We start from the raw sequence: 14,054 nt of genomic DNA, 5'->3' as shown, positions 1-14,054 counted from the left end.
AGGACAAGCTTCCTCAGAGATCTCCCAGAACACTTTAAAGCTCCAAAGAGATCCCAAAAGGTCAGAACGCCCTTTAGGCTCACATGGAGAACTATCAAGAATCCCCATGGAACCTATGGCAATTCCCGAGTCAGGGTTACAAGGACAAACATCAAGATCAGGGCTTTCAGGGACCAGAACCATCTCTGGGCATGCAGGCAGACTGGCAACATCAGAACATGTCTCCCCTAAGGAAGCATCTGAGTACGCTAACACCTTAGACACACTTGGGCATTCTGGCACACAAAGCACATCTGGGCATACTGGTACAAGAGAAACTTCTGGGCATGTCAAGGAACTGTGAACCTCAGGGTCAGCCAAGATAGGACCGAAACCAGGACTGGACAAAAAATCATCATGACTAGACTTCACAAGCACTGGACTCTCACTAAAGAATGCAGGAACAGACTTGGATGTCGCTGATTCTAGCAAGGTTGTTAACAAATCAGGTTCAGGGGCATAAACAAGACAGGACAAGTCTTCTGATATATGACCTGAGCTAGATAGGAATTCCACAACTTCCTCTGGACTGGACAGAGACTCATCTAGTACCTGGGATTGGGGCTCCAAATTAGCTGCAAAACAAGTCAATATTACAGCATCCCCCACTGAACTGGGCAAATCTGAGGAATTCCCTGGACAGGAAGGGAACTCCGGAATCTCTGCCACACCGGCCAGAGAATCAGAATTTTCCAAAATACAAGGCAGGGTTTCAGGAACGCTTACTAAATCAGACTGAAATTCTGAGACTTCTGTTATTTTGACCAGAGAATCAGAATTATTCATGTTACAGGGCAAGACTTCTGAAACATTCAGAGGACAGGGCTGGAGTTCCTCGGCTGTTACAACACTGGAGAGGGACTCCACAATATTGGTTAAATCAGACTGTGTACAGGGCAAGGTATCTAAGACACTTGCTGACGAGGACAATATTTCAATGACTACTGCTTCATCAGACAAAGATTCATCAAGTTTATTTAGAGTGGACTTTAATTCTAAGACAGCTGCTAAACAAGTGAATATTGCTGCAACACCCACTGAGGCAAGCAGTGCCTCAGAGTCTTCTGCTAGAGGGTTTGAAGTATCCAAAGTACTGGGTGAAGCATAGGACTCTGCGACTCCAGCTTCACTGGACAGGATCACTGAACAGTCCATATTGCAGGGCAAAACCATGGAAGCACCTGCTGGACAGCATAAGGATTCTGTGACCTGAGCTTCATAGGAGAGATCTACTGCACAATTCATGGTACAGGGCAAATTTACTGGAACACTTTCTGAACAAGGTAATAATTCTGCGATTTCAGGTTCACATAGCAGATGCTCTGAGCTATTCACGAAACTAGAGCGAGGTGTAGAAACAGGAAGATCAAGACACAATGTTTGCGCATCTGAATCACCATCCATTTGTAAAATTGGAAAATTCAGATGCTGGGGTTCTGAGGTTTCTAGACAGGATTGCTGGGACTCGGAAACTGATGTAGTGCATCTATTGGCATCTGCTGGATCAGACAGGAGTTGAACTTTATTAACACAGGTAATTTCTGCAGAAGTGTTTGCAGAGGCAGGCAAGATTTTTCTGGTGTCTGTTTCACTGAACAAAGACTCATGAGTACTGGCTAGACTGGACTCAGAAGTCAGCAGGACCTCTGGATTCTCTGCTGAGAAATTTGTGCAGGGCAAGGTTAAGAAAGTATCAGTGGCTTCTGTTTTACTGGGAAGTAACACTGAGTTATCCATGGTACAGGGTGGAATTGCAGGAACTTCAATTTCACACCAAAAGAGCTCCGAATCACCTGCTGAATCAGCAAAAGGTGCTGAAGCAGGCGGGTCAGAACGCCAAATTTGCGAATTCGGAGTCACATAAAAATCATCCAAAATCAGTTCCCACACATCAATCAAAGGAGCCACACTGTCATACCTACACACACCAGTCTCTATTAGGTTATAGGCTGACTTAATGCATGCATTCAATACCATTTCACTTTTTGCACTGTAAAATTGACAAAATGAACTTGAATCATTCTTCCATTCACAGACCAGGGCTTCCATCTCTCCCCTCTCAAATGGAGGATCCCATGCATACTTAACAGCGAAACATTTAGGCTGATCACAGTTTGCAGATATGATTGTGGCAGGCCCATGTATAGGGTTAATTAGCAGGTGATTGGCAGATTCCTTATTCTTAAGAATCTCCAATACCTGTAGCAAGTGTTGAACTGTAGTGTATGCAAACTTCCCTTGGTTCACAAATAAGTTGATTTGTTCAATACTCTGTAATATCTCCTCATAATCATACTCAGATAATTCTTTTAAACAAAAATCTTTATTTTCCCTAGCCAGGGAGGAAAGTTCATTAGTAGTTTCATAAGTCCATTTAACTCCCCTGAAAGACAATTGCATTTCATTATCTGTTAATGGCAGAATCTCATTATAGGTCTCAGTCGCTAAGGATAACGACTCTGCAGATCGGACACGTTTCTTAGAACGTTTGCGTTTTGCCTTAGACCCTGCTGCCTTTGGTGATTTATTCAAAGCTGCAGGAAAATTATCAGTAACACTCTCTGCTTGCTGATCATTTTTGCAAACAATTGAAGGGGCAGCTGATTGGCCTGCTGCCAGGAGTTCATTTAGAGGAAAAGGCAATGGATCTATGCGCAACCAGTTATGGATCACAAACGCTAGAAATTCCAGCGGTCTCTCTTTCAAATCGGAATGGTTGAGAACATCAAATGCCCACTGAAATAATTCCCCTTTAAACAAAATATAACTTAGTTGGAGTGCCCAGGTTGAAACAGGAGTCGCTTGGAGATCGGGATTGGCCAGGAACCTGGCACATTCAAAGAAAAACTCATTTTCTGTTTCAGAGTTAAGTTCTTCAAATTTCTTAAAGGAACAGGAACCATAATTAACAGTGTCATACTTTCTGGGAATCCCCTGCACAATGGGGATTGGTAATGGGGTTTTCATAATGTAAGGCTTGGTGGTGTATTCTCCACAGTCAGCATGCAATGCATGAGCTGACGTGAAGGAGGTACACACACTAGCACAAGGAAACAGGCTATCCCTAGTATAGTGGAGGGGAGGACTGACTCCAATACGAGATTGTGGCGCACAGAGCCGGTGCAGATCCGACAGCCACAAACCATACTTTTGCGATAACGTCTCAGCGCAAGGTAGCGCTGAGCGCATAAACCAGAACTGAGGAGATCAGGACAGGTAGACAGAATGAACGCTTGCTAGCTAGCCGCTACTTAGTGACAGCAAGCGTCCACAACAAGACAGACTGGAATGAGGCAGCCAATGCGTTGCAGCGATGGCGTGCCTCACAAAGACAGGACAGGATAGTCAGGAAATAGCAGGATCAAGATAGATGAACGTAACACAGACAAAACTACAATAAGTATGTTTTCCTAGCGTATTACAATTACAGCTATCAATGAAACTATTTGTAACGTCTGACTAACATATGTATATATCGGCAATGAACCGATATATGACATAAGCAGGAACTCTGACTAGGACAGGAGTAATACAGGGAACAGGACTCAGAAGGATTCGCTATCTCTTCGCAGAGATGAACGCAATCCACAAACGGTAACAGAACAGGATTCAGAAGGATTCGTTATCTCTTTGCAGAGATGAACACAATCCACAAACGGTAACAGAACAGGATTCAGAAGGATTCGTTATCTCTTCGCAGAGATGAACGCAATCCACAAACAGAACCAGGAGCTGGGTAACTAACTCAGCACGGGTGATCACGATACGCGCAACCTACCAAAACGTGCTGGAAAGCTGACTAACTGCACACAGGATATAAACAGTTCGTGTACGTATACATCAGCGACACTGATGTATCAACGTAACACGAATACAAGGAAAATAATAAACGTGCTGGTATGCATATATATTGGCAATGAACATAAAATATGATGCAAAGACCAGCAAAGTATCTTTAGAACAAGAAACACGATCGGGGGCTGAAGCAACAGCAAGACAGGCTTAAACTGAAGCTATGAAAACCCGAGGAGTCCTGCAGGAAGCAGATCTTTATACTGAGGTCATCCAATGGGAGCAGACATGCAGATTCCCACACAGGTGAATGATAATCAGTCACAAGCTGACAGCAGGGAAAGGCAGACAAAGCTATGCAGCTTGCATGGAAAGAGATCAGAACTGCCTGAGCTGCAGCACTACTACTTCCAGCAATACCTGCTGCAGCAGCGATCATGACACCAATGTTGCCCAAGTCCATAGCCGTCGGCCACAATGCAAACATGCACAGAGAGCAAGGTGGCCACTGCACAGGCCTCTGGCAGCAGAGTACCGCGTTCAGGCACTAGCCCAGGCATGGGCAAACTTGGCCCTCCAGCTGTTAAGGAACTACAAATTCCACAATGCATTTGCCTTTATGAGTCATGACTGTGGCTGTCAAACTCCAGAAATGCATTGTAGGACTTGTAGTTCCTCAACAGCTGGAGGGCCAAGTTTGCCCATGCCTGCACTAGCCTGATCTCCCTTCATTGCAGCATTTGCAAGTTTGCAAATGCTGCACTAGTTTAGCCTGCTGCTTTGGTGCCCTTGCTCCTGTGGCGCCCTAGGCCATGGCCTAGGAGGCCTTGGCCTAAATCCAGCACTGGTGCTGAGGTGTGATCTGATCCTTTCTGCTCAATTAATGCTTCTGTACTTTGCATTCTGTGTAGTGGCTTTGGATCATTTCACCATAAATATTATGCAGCTTTAAAGATATGCATACATTTGCCATGCATTGCATTGATTAATTACGTTAAAAATAGTATGTATCTCCAGTTTCTGCTTTTTCCTTCATCGGTTTTTAGATATAGATCTACGCACCTTGTATATCCATGGATTATTTCTGGAAATATAAAAACTGTTTAGATCAATAGTCTTATTCCAAGGTGACACTACAGCTTCCAATTAGCCACGGGGTGCAACTCAACCCAATGACATGTTGTTTGTGTTCAGAATATATATATATTTTTTCCCTTGTCCTAATGGATTAAAGTCTTAATGCTAAAATGTAATTTATATTTTTCTCTTGAGGTTTTGCAGTGCGCTCTGTCCTTTTTTCTGCTTTGTGCGCTGTGAACAACATGCACTGAGGTGCTTCATTAAGCAGCAGGTAAAATTAAGACTCGCAGATTAGCGTGGATTTGGCTCACTGGCTGCTGAATATTCTTAATGTGCTAATAATACCCCTGTGCCTGACAGAGTCTATGTTGAGCTCCTCGGATCTGTGATTATAATGGGATCTGCGTCTACAAGCTGAGAATGTGGCACGTATCAGAGAAATATTCCCTCATTTTCTCCCCTAGTTTCCTGCTTTTTACAGTCTGCTAGAGGCTTGTTACAGGGAGCCAGGCAAAGAGCCCCCTGTGAGTCTCTCAACCCCCTTCCTCCCCCAGAGTCTCTGGCACTGTGAGCTCTGATCTCAGTTTTCCTGTGTAGTGAAATAGCTGGTAACACCGGTGCTGCTACAATAAAGCGCTATGAACGCCATTAGGCTTTGGATGTCGTTATGCGGTATCATCCTGCCCCTAATTGACATCTTGAGAATCAAATCATGCAGGCCTGACCTGGAGGCAGTCAATAAGTATTTTTTTTTTTTTAAACATGCAAAGGTGGAAAAATGCATTGATGAGACCAGTTTTTTTCCCCCTAGCTAAAGGTATAAGTAACACTGCAGACATTCTGTTGTAATCCTGTCTGTTGCTTTGAGATGCAGATAATGTGACATTTATTTCAAGTATGCCTTTTAAGTGCGGTAAAAAAAAATTACAACTTTGTCCTGAGTGTAATATACTTACATTATTGCTTTAAAGGGTACCTGAAGTGAGTCAAATTATTTAAAATAAACACATGATGTAGCTGAAAATGAATATTACATACTTACCTCACCATCAGTTCCTCTCAGAAGCTCACCATTTTCTTCTTACAGTGATCCCTTCCAGTTCTGACAATATTTTGTTAGAACTGAAATATACCAGTTGCTGTCAGTTATATATCAGCAGCTTTCAGTTAAAACTTAATGTGCAAGGTAATGCCCATGTTTCCCTATGGCTCAAGTGGGTGATACTACAGTTTAACAGCGTGCTGACCAGGAAGCTGTCCTGGGGTAATGGCAATTTTCAAAATGGAGGACAGAGAATTCCATTGATCATAGTGGACAAAGAGGACACGGGAGAGGAGAAAGACATTGATGAGCAGACTACATGGAAGGTAAGTATGACCTGTGCATATTTATTTTGACTTTTTATTTTCAGTTCAGGTTCTCTTTAAGGTCACATGGTGATTTGCTCTTACGTTTAGGCGAACACTATGGGTGGCCATATACTTATAGATTTTCAGCAGATTCGACTATCAGATAGATTTCTGTCAGATGCCTGTCAGGTCGAATCTGACAGGAATCTATCTGATGTGTGCCACACACTAGGAACAGATTTCCAATGGATTTCAGAATGAAAACTATTGGAAATCTATTGGAAATAGATTATTGGACCATTAGATCCAATGCAACTCTATGGACCATCGATCTGCTGCCAGCAGCAGATCGACCTAGATTTTCCATCCAGTCAGATAGATCAAATAGATCAAAATTGGCCACTAATCGATCGATAGGCTGATTTGATAGAATCGATTTCTGATTGATCATACCGAAACGATTGCTGACTGAAATAGACCAGTCTATGGGACCCTTAAGAAATCGCTGGCATTTTGCTGGTTAACTGCTTTTTTCCCCCCTAGCAGTAAACGGTCCTAAACTAAAAATATAATTTTATTGCTGTGTGTTAAAATGTACACAAACGCAATTCAAAATTGATATTTGTGTTCAGAAAAACATACGTAGAAAGGCGATTTTGGCAAGATGCGTGCGATTTTTGCACATCTCATGCGTGCGCCCAGCCTAACTGTTGTCTCTCCTCTACTTCCTTCTCTTTCCCTTTCATAACTTCTTGTTTTCCTCCTGTGACTGGGATTTGGTGATACTTTAGGTCCGTACACACGCCGGACTGGAGGCAACGACGGGTCCGTCGTCACCTCCCGCTGGGTGGACGTTCCAGCGACAGTCCAGCGTGTGTACGCACTGTCGGCGGACTGATACGGCTGTTTCTGAGCGATCCTCAGTATTCACATGGCTCAGCAGCTGGTGCTCACAAATTGCAAGTGAACTAACAACAAGGTGATTTTAATCAGTGGTGTGGCATCTCATTATAAGGTTTGAGGGCCGTTTTCCACTGACTGCGATTTTTGGGTTGGTTTGTGACACCAGATTTTTAATTGTGAATCACATGGGAATGTTTATGTTTATTTTTCAAGCATTTGCACTTGTGAGGACAGTATAAGAGCTCAGGAAAACCACATAGCAAACACCTTGCTTTGTGATTTTTTTTTTTTTTGTGAGCCAGCAACTTTTTAAAACTTTACTGCACTTTTTTGCCACCTATGTTGCAATTCATAAACGCAATGACGCTGTGAAACCCATGTGACACTTAAAAATGTTGTCGCAAGGCATACAGTGAGTATAGATAAAATCTCAATCACGCCGCAGGGTAGTTGCGATCACAATTTGTTGTAGAAAACAGCCCTCAGATTGTATATTTACTGGAATGTCCCTTTGAATGTGGCTTGGTTGTTAGGTTTGATTTTAGCCCAGCTGTAATGTTTCCTGGACAACCTTAGATGTTTCCTGATTTTTACTTGTCTGGATTTGCGGTTTAAATCAGCTATGGTTAAACAGTCCCTTTATAGCGCAAATTAGTCACTTGCTGCCTCCTCCAGCTTCCTGTTGATCTTCCATAATGTTGCTATTAAGACATCTGTGAATTTATGGCAAGAATGTGATGACCTTTTTATGCATCTTGTTTCATTGCAATCCTCTGCCCATTTTTGCCAGGCTGCAGGATGAGATAGAGAACATGTGAAAAGGAAGCTTGATAAAACGGAACAAAAACATTTCAGGATTAGACAGGCCGCTGAACTGATAGTAAACACAAGCTGCTATTGCCTCTTGCTGTTTGATTGGCAGAGTTTATGAAAAGATCGATGCAAGACATAAACATGCCAGAGGTAGAGAAACGTATCTATTGGATTTACTCTGCAGCCCAGAAAACTAAGCCCCCAGCATTAGCAGGGCTCTGGCTGTTGCAGGTGGTTTGTGTTGCATATTTTGTAACATCTACCTTGAGGATAGACATGAAGGGTTTCTAGGGGATTACTGCCGAGGCTAAATGGTTTTGTTCTGTGTACGTTCCAAATGATGTTCAGCAAGGTCAATCAGAGCCTTTAAAATGGTCTTGGTGATCGTGGAGGAGAGCCTGCCATGTGGAAGTGCTAGGCAAAATAGTAGCCACTTTTGTGTAAGATGTTGCTTTTGCTTAGAGAAGTGGAAGACTCGCCACTTAGAATCAGTTCAGTGAACTGGAAACAACAAGGTCGTATGAAGGCAGTATGTAAGTTGTGCAGGAAACACTTTTTTATTATCATAAATTACTACTGTAATATGTAAATGTAATTCATGGGCCTGCCTGACATAGACATACAAGGAATCTGAAAGAGGAATTGTAACCAAGGATTGAACTTCATCCCAATCAGTAGCTGATAACCCCCTTTCCCCATAAGAAAGCTATACCTTTTGTCAAATAGATCATCAGTGGAGTCTGTATGGCTGATATTGTGGTGACCCCCTCCCTCCCCACATTGTGACCTAGGTCCTGACAGTTTCCTGTCTGTGAGCCTTGTTGCATTGTGGGAAATATCAGCTCTTTCCAACTGCCAAGCAACCAGTATCTCCCTCTGTGCATATATATATATATCTTTAAAAAACAAAACAAAAAAAACCCTCTTTAGCCAATAGCATTGTTAGAGGGTGGGGTTACAGATAATGGCAGTTGGTGCTGTCTGTTTTTTCATGTCTACCAGTAGTAAAGAGTATTATGTGCAGGCTGATTGTGGATCAAATAATGCGAATATCAAGCATTTCCTTATCCCTCTTCTATTTTTTAACTTCTCACTTTTCAATGTACTGCCCCCCCCCCCTTTTTTTTCTAAAGTTCCTCTAATATCTAATTAAAATAACAACACACAAACACCAGGTGGAGAAAAAAAGGCTGCAACCTTCTTTATTGGGGTTTTGATCAGGGCCGTGCAAAGGGTCTTTAAGTGAGGGGGGTGCTCAAATTCAAAAAAAGAGGCCCCGCCCTCCTCTCCGAAATGCACAATAGTACCCACAAGTGGGTCCCCCCCCCCCCACCTCCTTGCCCTGCAGTGATGTGACCTTAACCCCCCTCTCCCCCGGCTCTCCAACTGTCCCAAACCATCCCCCTGAGCCCCTCAGCTTGACACACATTCAGTCACAGAAGCTGGCTGCATTCAATGGTGTGGAGTCAGTCGGACCTGTCACCGATGGCCACACGTTCTCCCCCCCCCCCCCCCCCCCCTCGTTTCTGGCTAGTGGAGTATTGGTTGTCATGTGCGTGCTGAATGCAGGTGCTGGGTGTCATGCGGGTTCTGGGTGTGGATACTGGGTGTCATGTGGGTTCTGAATATGGGTGGGTATCGACTGTCATGCGAGTGTTGATTGCAGGTACTTAGTGTCATGTGAGATCTAGGTGCGTGTACTGGATGTCATGTGGGTGCTGGGTGCAGGTACTGGGTGTGACACCGGTGCAGATACTTGGTGCCATGCCTGCACTAGATGCTGGCTATGGGTGGGCATTGGGTGTCGTGGGTTTTAATTTCAGGTATTTTGGGTGTGATTACTGGTTAAGTGGGAGATTGGTGCAGATAGTGGGTGCCATGTGCAGGCTGTGTACAGGTGTGAATAATGGGTGCAATGTCAGGCCTGGGTGCAGGTACTTGGTGTCATGTGAGTGTGAGTACTGGGTGCAAGCTATGGGGCAAAGGGATGTGCGTGGATGTTGGAAGAAGTAGAGGTCATTGAGGGTTGCTGCAGGAAGGGGAAGTCATTGGGGGTGCTGGGGGAGGGAGAGGTCAGTTCGGTGCTGAGGGAGGTCACTATGAGTGCTGCTGGGGACTGGTAGGGTGCTGCTGGTGGAGGAAAAGGCCAGTGTTGGTGCTGGGGAGGGAAAGGTCAGTGTGGTTGCTGGGGGAGGAAGGATCACTACAATGCTAATGCTGGGAAGGGAGAGATCAGTATGGGTCCTAGGTGGAGGGAGAGGTCACTGTGGATGCTAGTTTGAGGGGAAGGTCACTGTGGATGCTGGGAGAGTGAGAGGTCACTGCTGTCAGGGACACACCATCGTACCTTCTCCCACACAACTGTGGGGATGGTTACACTAGGATTCCTGTATGGGATCTCTTTACTCCAAAGTGTCCCAGATGCGGAAGGAGCTTCCTGCGGGTGGTGGGCAGGGCTTTCCATGTGCTGTGGGCAGAGCTTATCAAGGCCGGGTGTGGGGCTTATTTTTTGCAGCCAAAGGGTTTTTTTTATGGATATTTTAAAAAGGGGTGCTTGGGGGGGAGTGGGGTGCATTTGCACTGCAAAATGCTTCAAAATACATATAAATTTACTTTTTTATTTTCCGGGGCGATTGTTCCCATCCTCTTCTTGTAATCCGGTGGACAGAATGATGCGTGCAGTGATGGCCGCACACTGTCACCGCTAGTTGATCACGTGAGCGCGCATGCACACGTGACCCCCACTACGCGTTGACACCCGCTATAGCGTCCTGTTACCGCAGTAATGCGTGTAATGATACGCGTGGCGGCCCGCCGACTCTGAGTCGGCAAAAACGAAACTAGCTGCCGGTAGGTGACCAGAGGATCCAGGAGTGACGTTGAGGGCACAGGATGGCTTCAGGGGGCTGGTAAAAGTCCCAGGTAAGTGAAACTCAATTTTTTCCCTAGGGTTTAGGTTCCCTTTAAAGAGACACTGAAGCGAAAAAAAAATTATGATATTATGATTTGTATGTGTAGTACAGCTAAGAAATAAAACCTTAAGATCAGATACATCAGTCTAATTGTTTCCAGTACAGGAAGAGTTAAGAAACTCCAGTTGTTATCTCTATGCAAACAAGCCATTAACTCTCGACTAAGTCTAAAGCTGGCCATACACTGGCCCGATTCGCCGCCGTTTCGACAGCAGATTCGATCACTGGGATCGAATCTGCTGCCAATCGTTCGCGCTACACACCGAATTTCGATCCTTTTCGTCCGATCCCGTCGATCACTCCGTGCGGAAAATTAGCGTCGATCGCCTGCGGGTAAGAGCGCGTCGCTAGCGGCGTTCCGAGTACCCGACGACCGACGCAATAGAGCCGCATACATTACCTGCTCCACCGGCACGACTACCCCCGGTCACCGCTGCTCCGTGTCCGCGCTGGTCTCCAGCATGCTTCAGTTCCTCCTGCCCGGCAGGAAGTTTAAACAGTAGAGGGCGCTCTACTGTTTAAACTTCCTGCCAGGCAGGAAGAAGTAAAGCATGCCGGAGACCAGAGCAGAGACGGAGCAGCGGTGACCTGGGGACTGGAGTCACACCGGCGGAGCAGGTAATGTATGCGGGCGGGGGGAGCGGCGGCAGCACCACCACCACAACAGATTGTGAACGGTTTCAGGCTGAAATCAGTTCACAATCTGTTTGCAGTGAAGGTAGCCATACGATCCCTCTCTGATCAGATTCGATCAGATAGGGATCTGTCAGTTGGTCGAATCTGATGGCAAATCGACCAGTGTATGGCTACCTTTAGTCGTGGAGAGGGCTGTTATCTGACTTTTATTATCTCAACTGTAAGTAAACTGTTTACTTTTTCTCTGCTAGAGGAGAGGTCATTACTTCACAGACTGCTCTGAAAGAATCATTTTGAATGCTGTGTGTTGTGTAATCTGCACATAATATAGAATGATGCAATGTTAGAAAAAAACACTATATACCTGAAAATAAAAGTATGAGAATATTTTCTTTGCTGCTAATCTTCTAGTAATTATTCATAATACACAACCAATTCACTATATTATGTTTTTTTTTTTCGCTTCAGTGTCTCTTTAAGTCATAAATCTGTTATAAGTCATGTTTTCGTAACCTAAAGTTTCTTTTCCTGACCACCACTATTTGAAATCAGAGCAGTAGCTGAGTATGATGGTTGACAAATATGCATGCTTTCCTTTTGGTGTAGCATTTGTCTGAGCAGCAGGGGCTCTCTTTATACTGTGCTGTTATTTGTTCCACATCAAAAAATAAGCTTCCAATTCCTGTTGCTATTGCTTCTCTTACATGAACCTCTTTTAGTTTGTGTTTTCTCTGACAGTGGTGAGCTACTGAAATTTCATAGTAGATGGATGTTCATTAGGTATGGTCCTGTCTGCCTGAATGCTGTTGGGACAGGACAAGGCAACAATAAGCCTGAAAAAGCAAAGGATGTATCCAGAATGGTGAAAAAACCATTCACAAATTGTTGGGCAGTCATGAAGACAGGTTTGAGAAACGCTGCCTTAGTCTACTACTTACCAGGGCTGTGGAGTTGGTACATACTGTAAATCATCCGGCTCCTCAGTTTATGAAACCGCCCACTCCAACTCCAGGTACCCAAAAATTGCTCCGACTCCTTAACTCTGACTCCACAGTCCTGCTATCTGCAAATAAGTGGTGCAAGACCAGAGGACTGCGAGTCTGCTGAGCGGTAAGAACACTTTCTGCTGCCAGCAGTCTCTGATATACCTGCTACATTTGCTACACCCTAGCCCCAGCTGGAGATCTAAGCCTTTTTTGCTTACAGCAGTTATCTGTATGGCTTATCCTGCATCACATCAGTTCTGTGGAGTGCTACTTACTATGCTCTATTGCATTAGTTTGAACACTGCTGCATATTGCTCTACTCCTCCATTTATGCATCCCTAACAACTGCACTAACGGAAAGCAATTTCTTCATGCCGGATCATCACTCCAGTTACGTATCTGTTAAAGGAACAGTGGGGTTGATGCAAAAAGTGCGATAATGTTACTGTGCAAAGACCGCACACGGCAATATTACCGCTACTACTGGTAGCATGTACCACGAGTTACATTATTAGTGCAACCTGCGGTACTCAAGTAGCACTATCCTCACTACAGTAACAAGCATTATTAACAGTAAAGCTCATTAGTAATGCGCATTACTGTAGCAACATGTTTATGTCTTTCTGCTACATGCCTTGACAAAGGGGACCCTTAGTGGCCCCGAAACGATCATCGGCCTTGCAGGTCGGACATTATTGCAAGTGTGTGATGGGACAATAAATGTATATTGTCCTGGCAAGCCTGTGTGCGGACTCCTCTTTTTGAAGTATTTTACTGCAACTCACATAATGTGAATGAGCCCTTAGAGCTTGTTTCCATATGCACGCTTTCAGCCACGTTTATGGAAACACGATCGCAGGGACATCAGATGGTGCATAGAATGCACTGTCTGCTGCTTTCATACATGTGCTGCGATTCACCACTGAATTGCAGCGCATGGTTGCCTGCATTTCGGGGGAATTATGCCTGCAATCCCATGTATTATAATGAATGAGATCGCAAGCGTAACCCCCCCCCCCCCCCCATGCAATGCAGAGTACCGCAACTCTGCATTAGCAAATGGAAACGAGCCCTTAGGGATTGCTACTGTAGTAGTGGCTGGATAGTGTAATGGTTAAAGGGGAAGGTTCAGGGACGATAAAAAAAAAAAGAAAATCTGCATCCTCTTACCTGAGGCTTCCGCCAGCCCGTGGCAGGCAGGAGGTGCCCTCGGCGCCGCAGAACTACTGAGCCTGCGCAGTACAGCCCGGAAAACGTCTGATGACGTCAGCGCGCCGCCATGAGGCGCATTTTGGAGCGCAGAAGAAGCCCGACCTGGCCGCCGGCCTGGCCAGGTCGGGCGCGCCACCGGAGACCACCGGGAGCCTGCGGAGCGGCGCCGAGGGCACCTCCTGCCTGCCACGGGCTGGAGGAAGCCCCAGGTAAGTGGATATGGATTTTTATTTTTTTTTATTCGTCCCTGAACCTTCCCTTTAAGGGCTCT

General features: G+C 45.0%; 1 protein-coding gene across 4 annotated transcripts in view; it reads left to right on the top strand.

Moving 5' to 3' along the window:
* The window catches only part of GSTCD (glutathione S-transferase C-terminal domain containing), a 186,279-nt gene that overhangs the window by 15,261 nt on the left and 156,964 nt on the right, over window positions 1-14,054 (top strand). Inside the window, exon 1 of one of the 4 annotated variants that reach the window (XM_068231352.1) lies at window positions 10,642-10,899. The exons of the other annotated variants lie outside the window; for them this stretch is intronic. The gene's annotated coding sequence lies outside the window, so the exon portion shown is untranslated. Of the gene's footprint in view, window positions 1-10,641; window positions 10,900-14,054 lie in introns of those variants that run through there. 4 annotated transcript variants of the gene reach the window in all.

Source organism: Hyperolius riggenbachi, chromosome 1 (genome assembly GCF_040937935.1).
Source record: "Hyperolius riggenbachi isolate aHypRig1 chromosome 1, aHypRig1.pri, whole genome shotgun sequence".
Taxonomy (NCBI): Eukaryota; Metazoa; Chordata; class Amphibia; order Anura; family Hyperoliidae; genus Hyperolius; species Hyperolius riggenbachi.
This window is presented reverse-complemented; position numbering and strand designations above follow the sequence as displayed.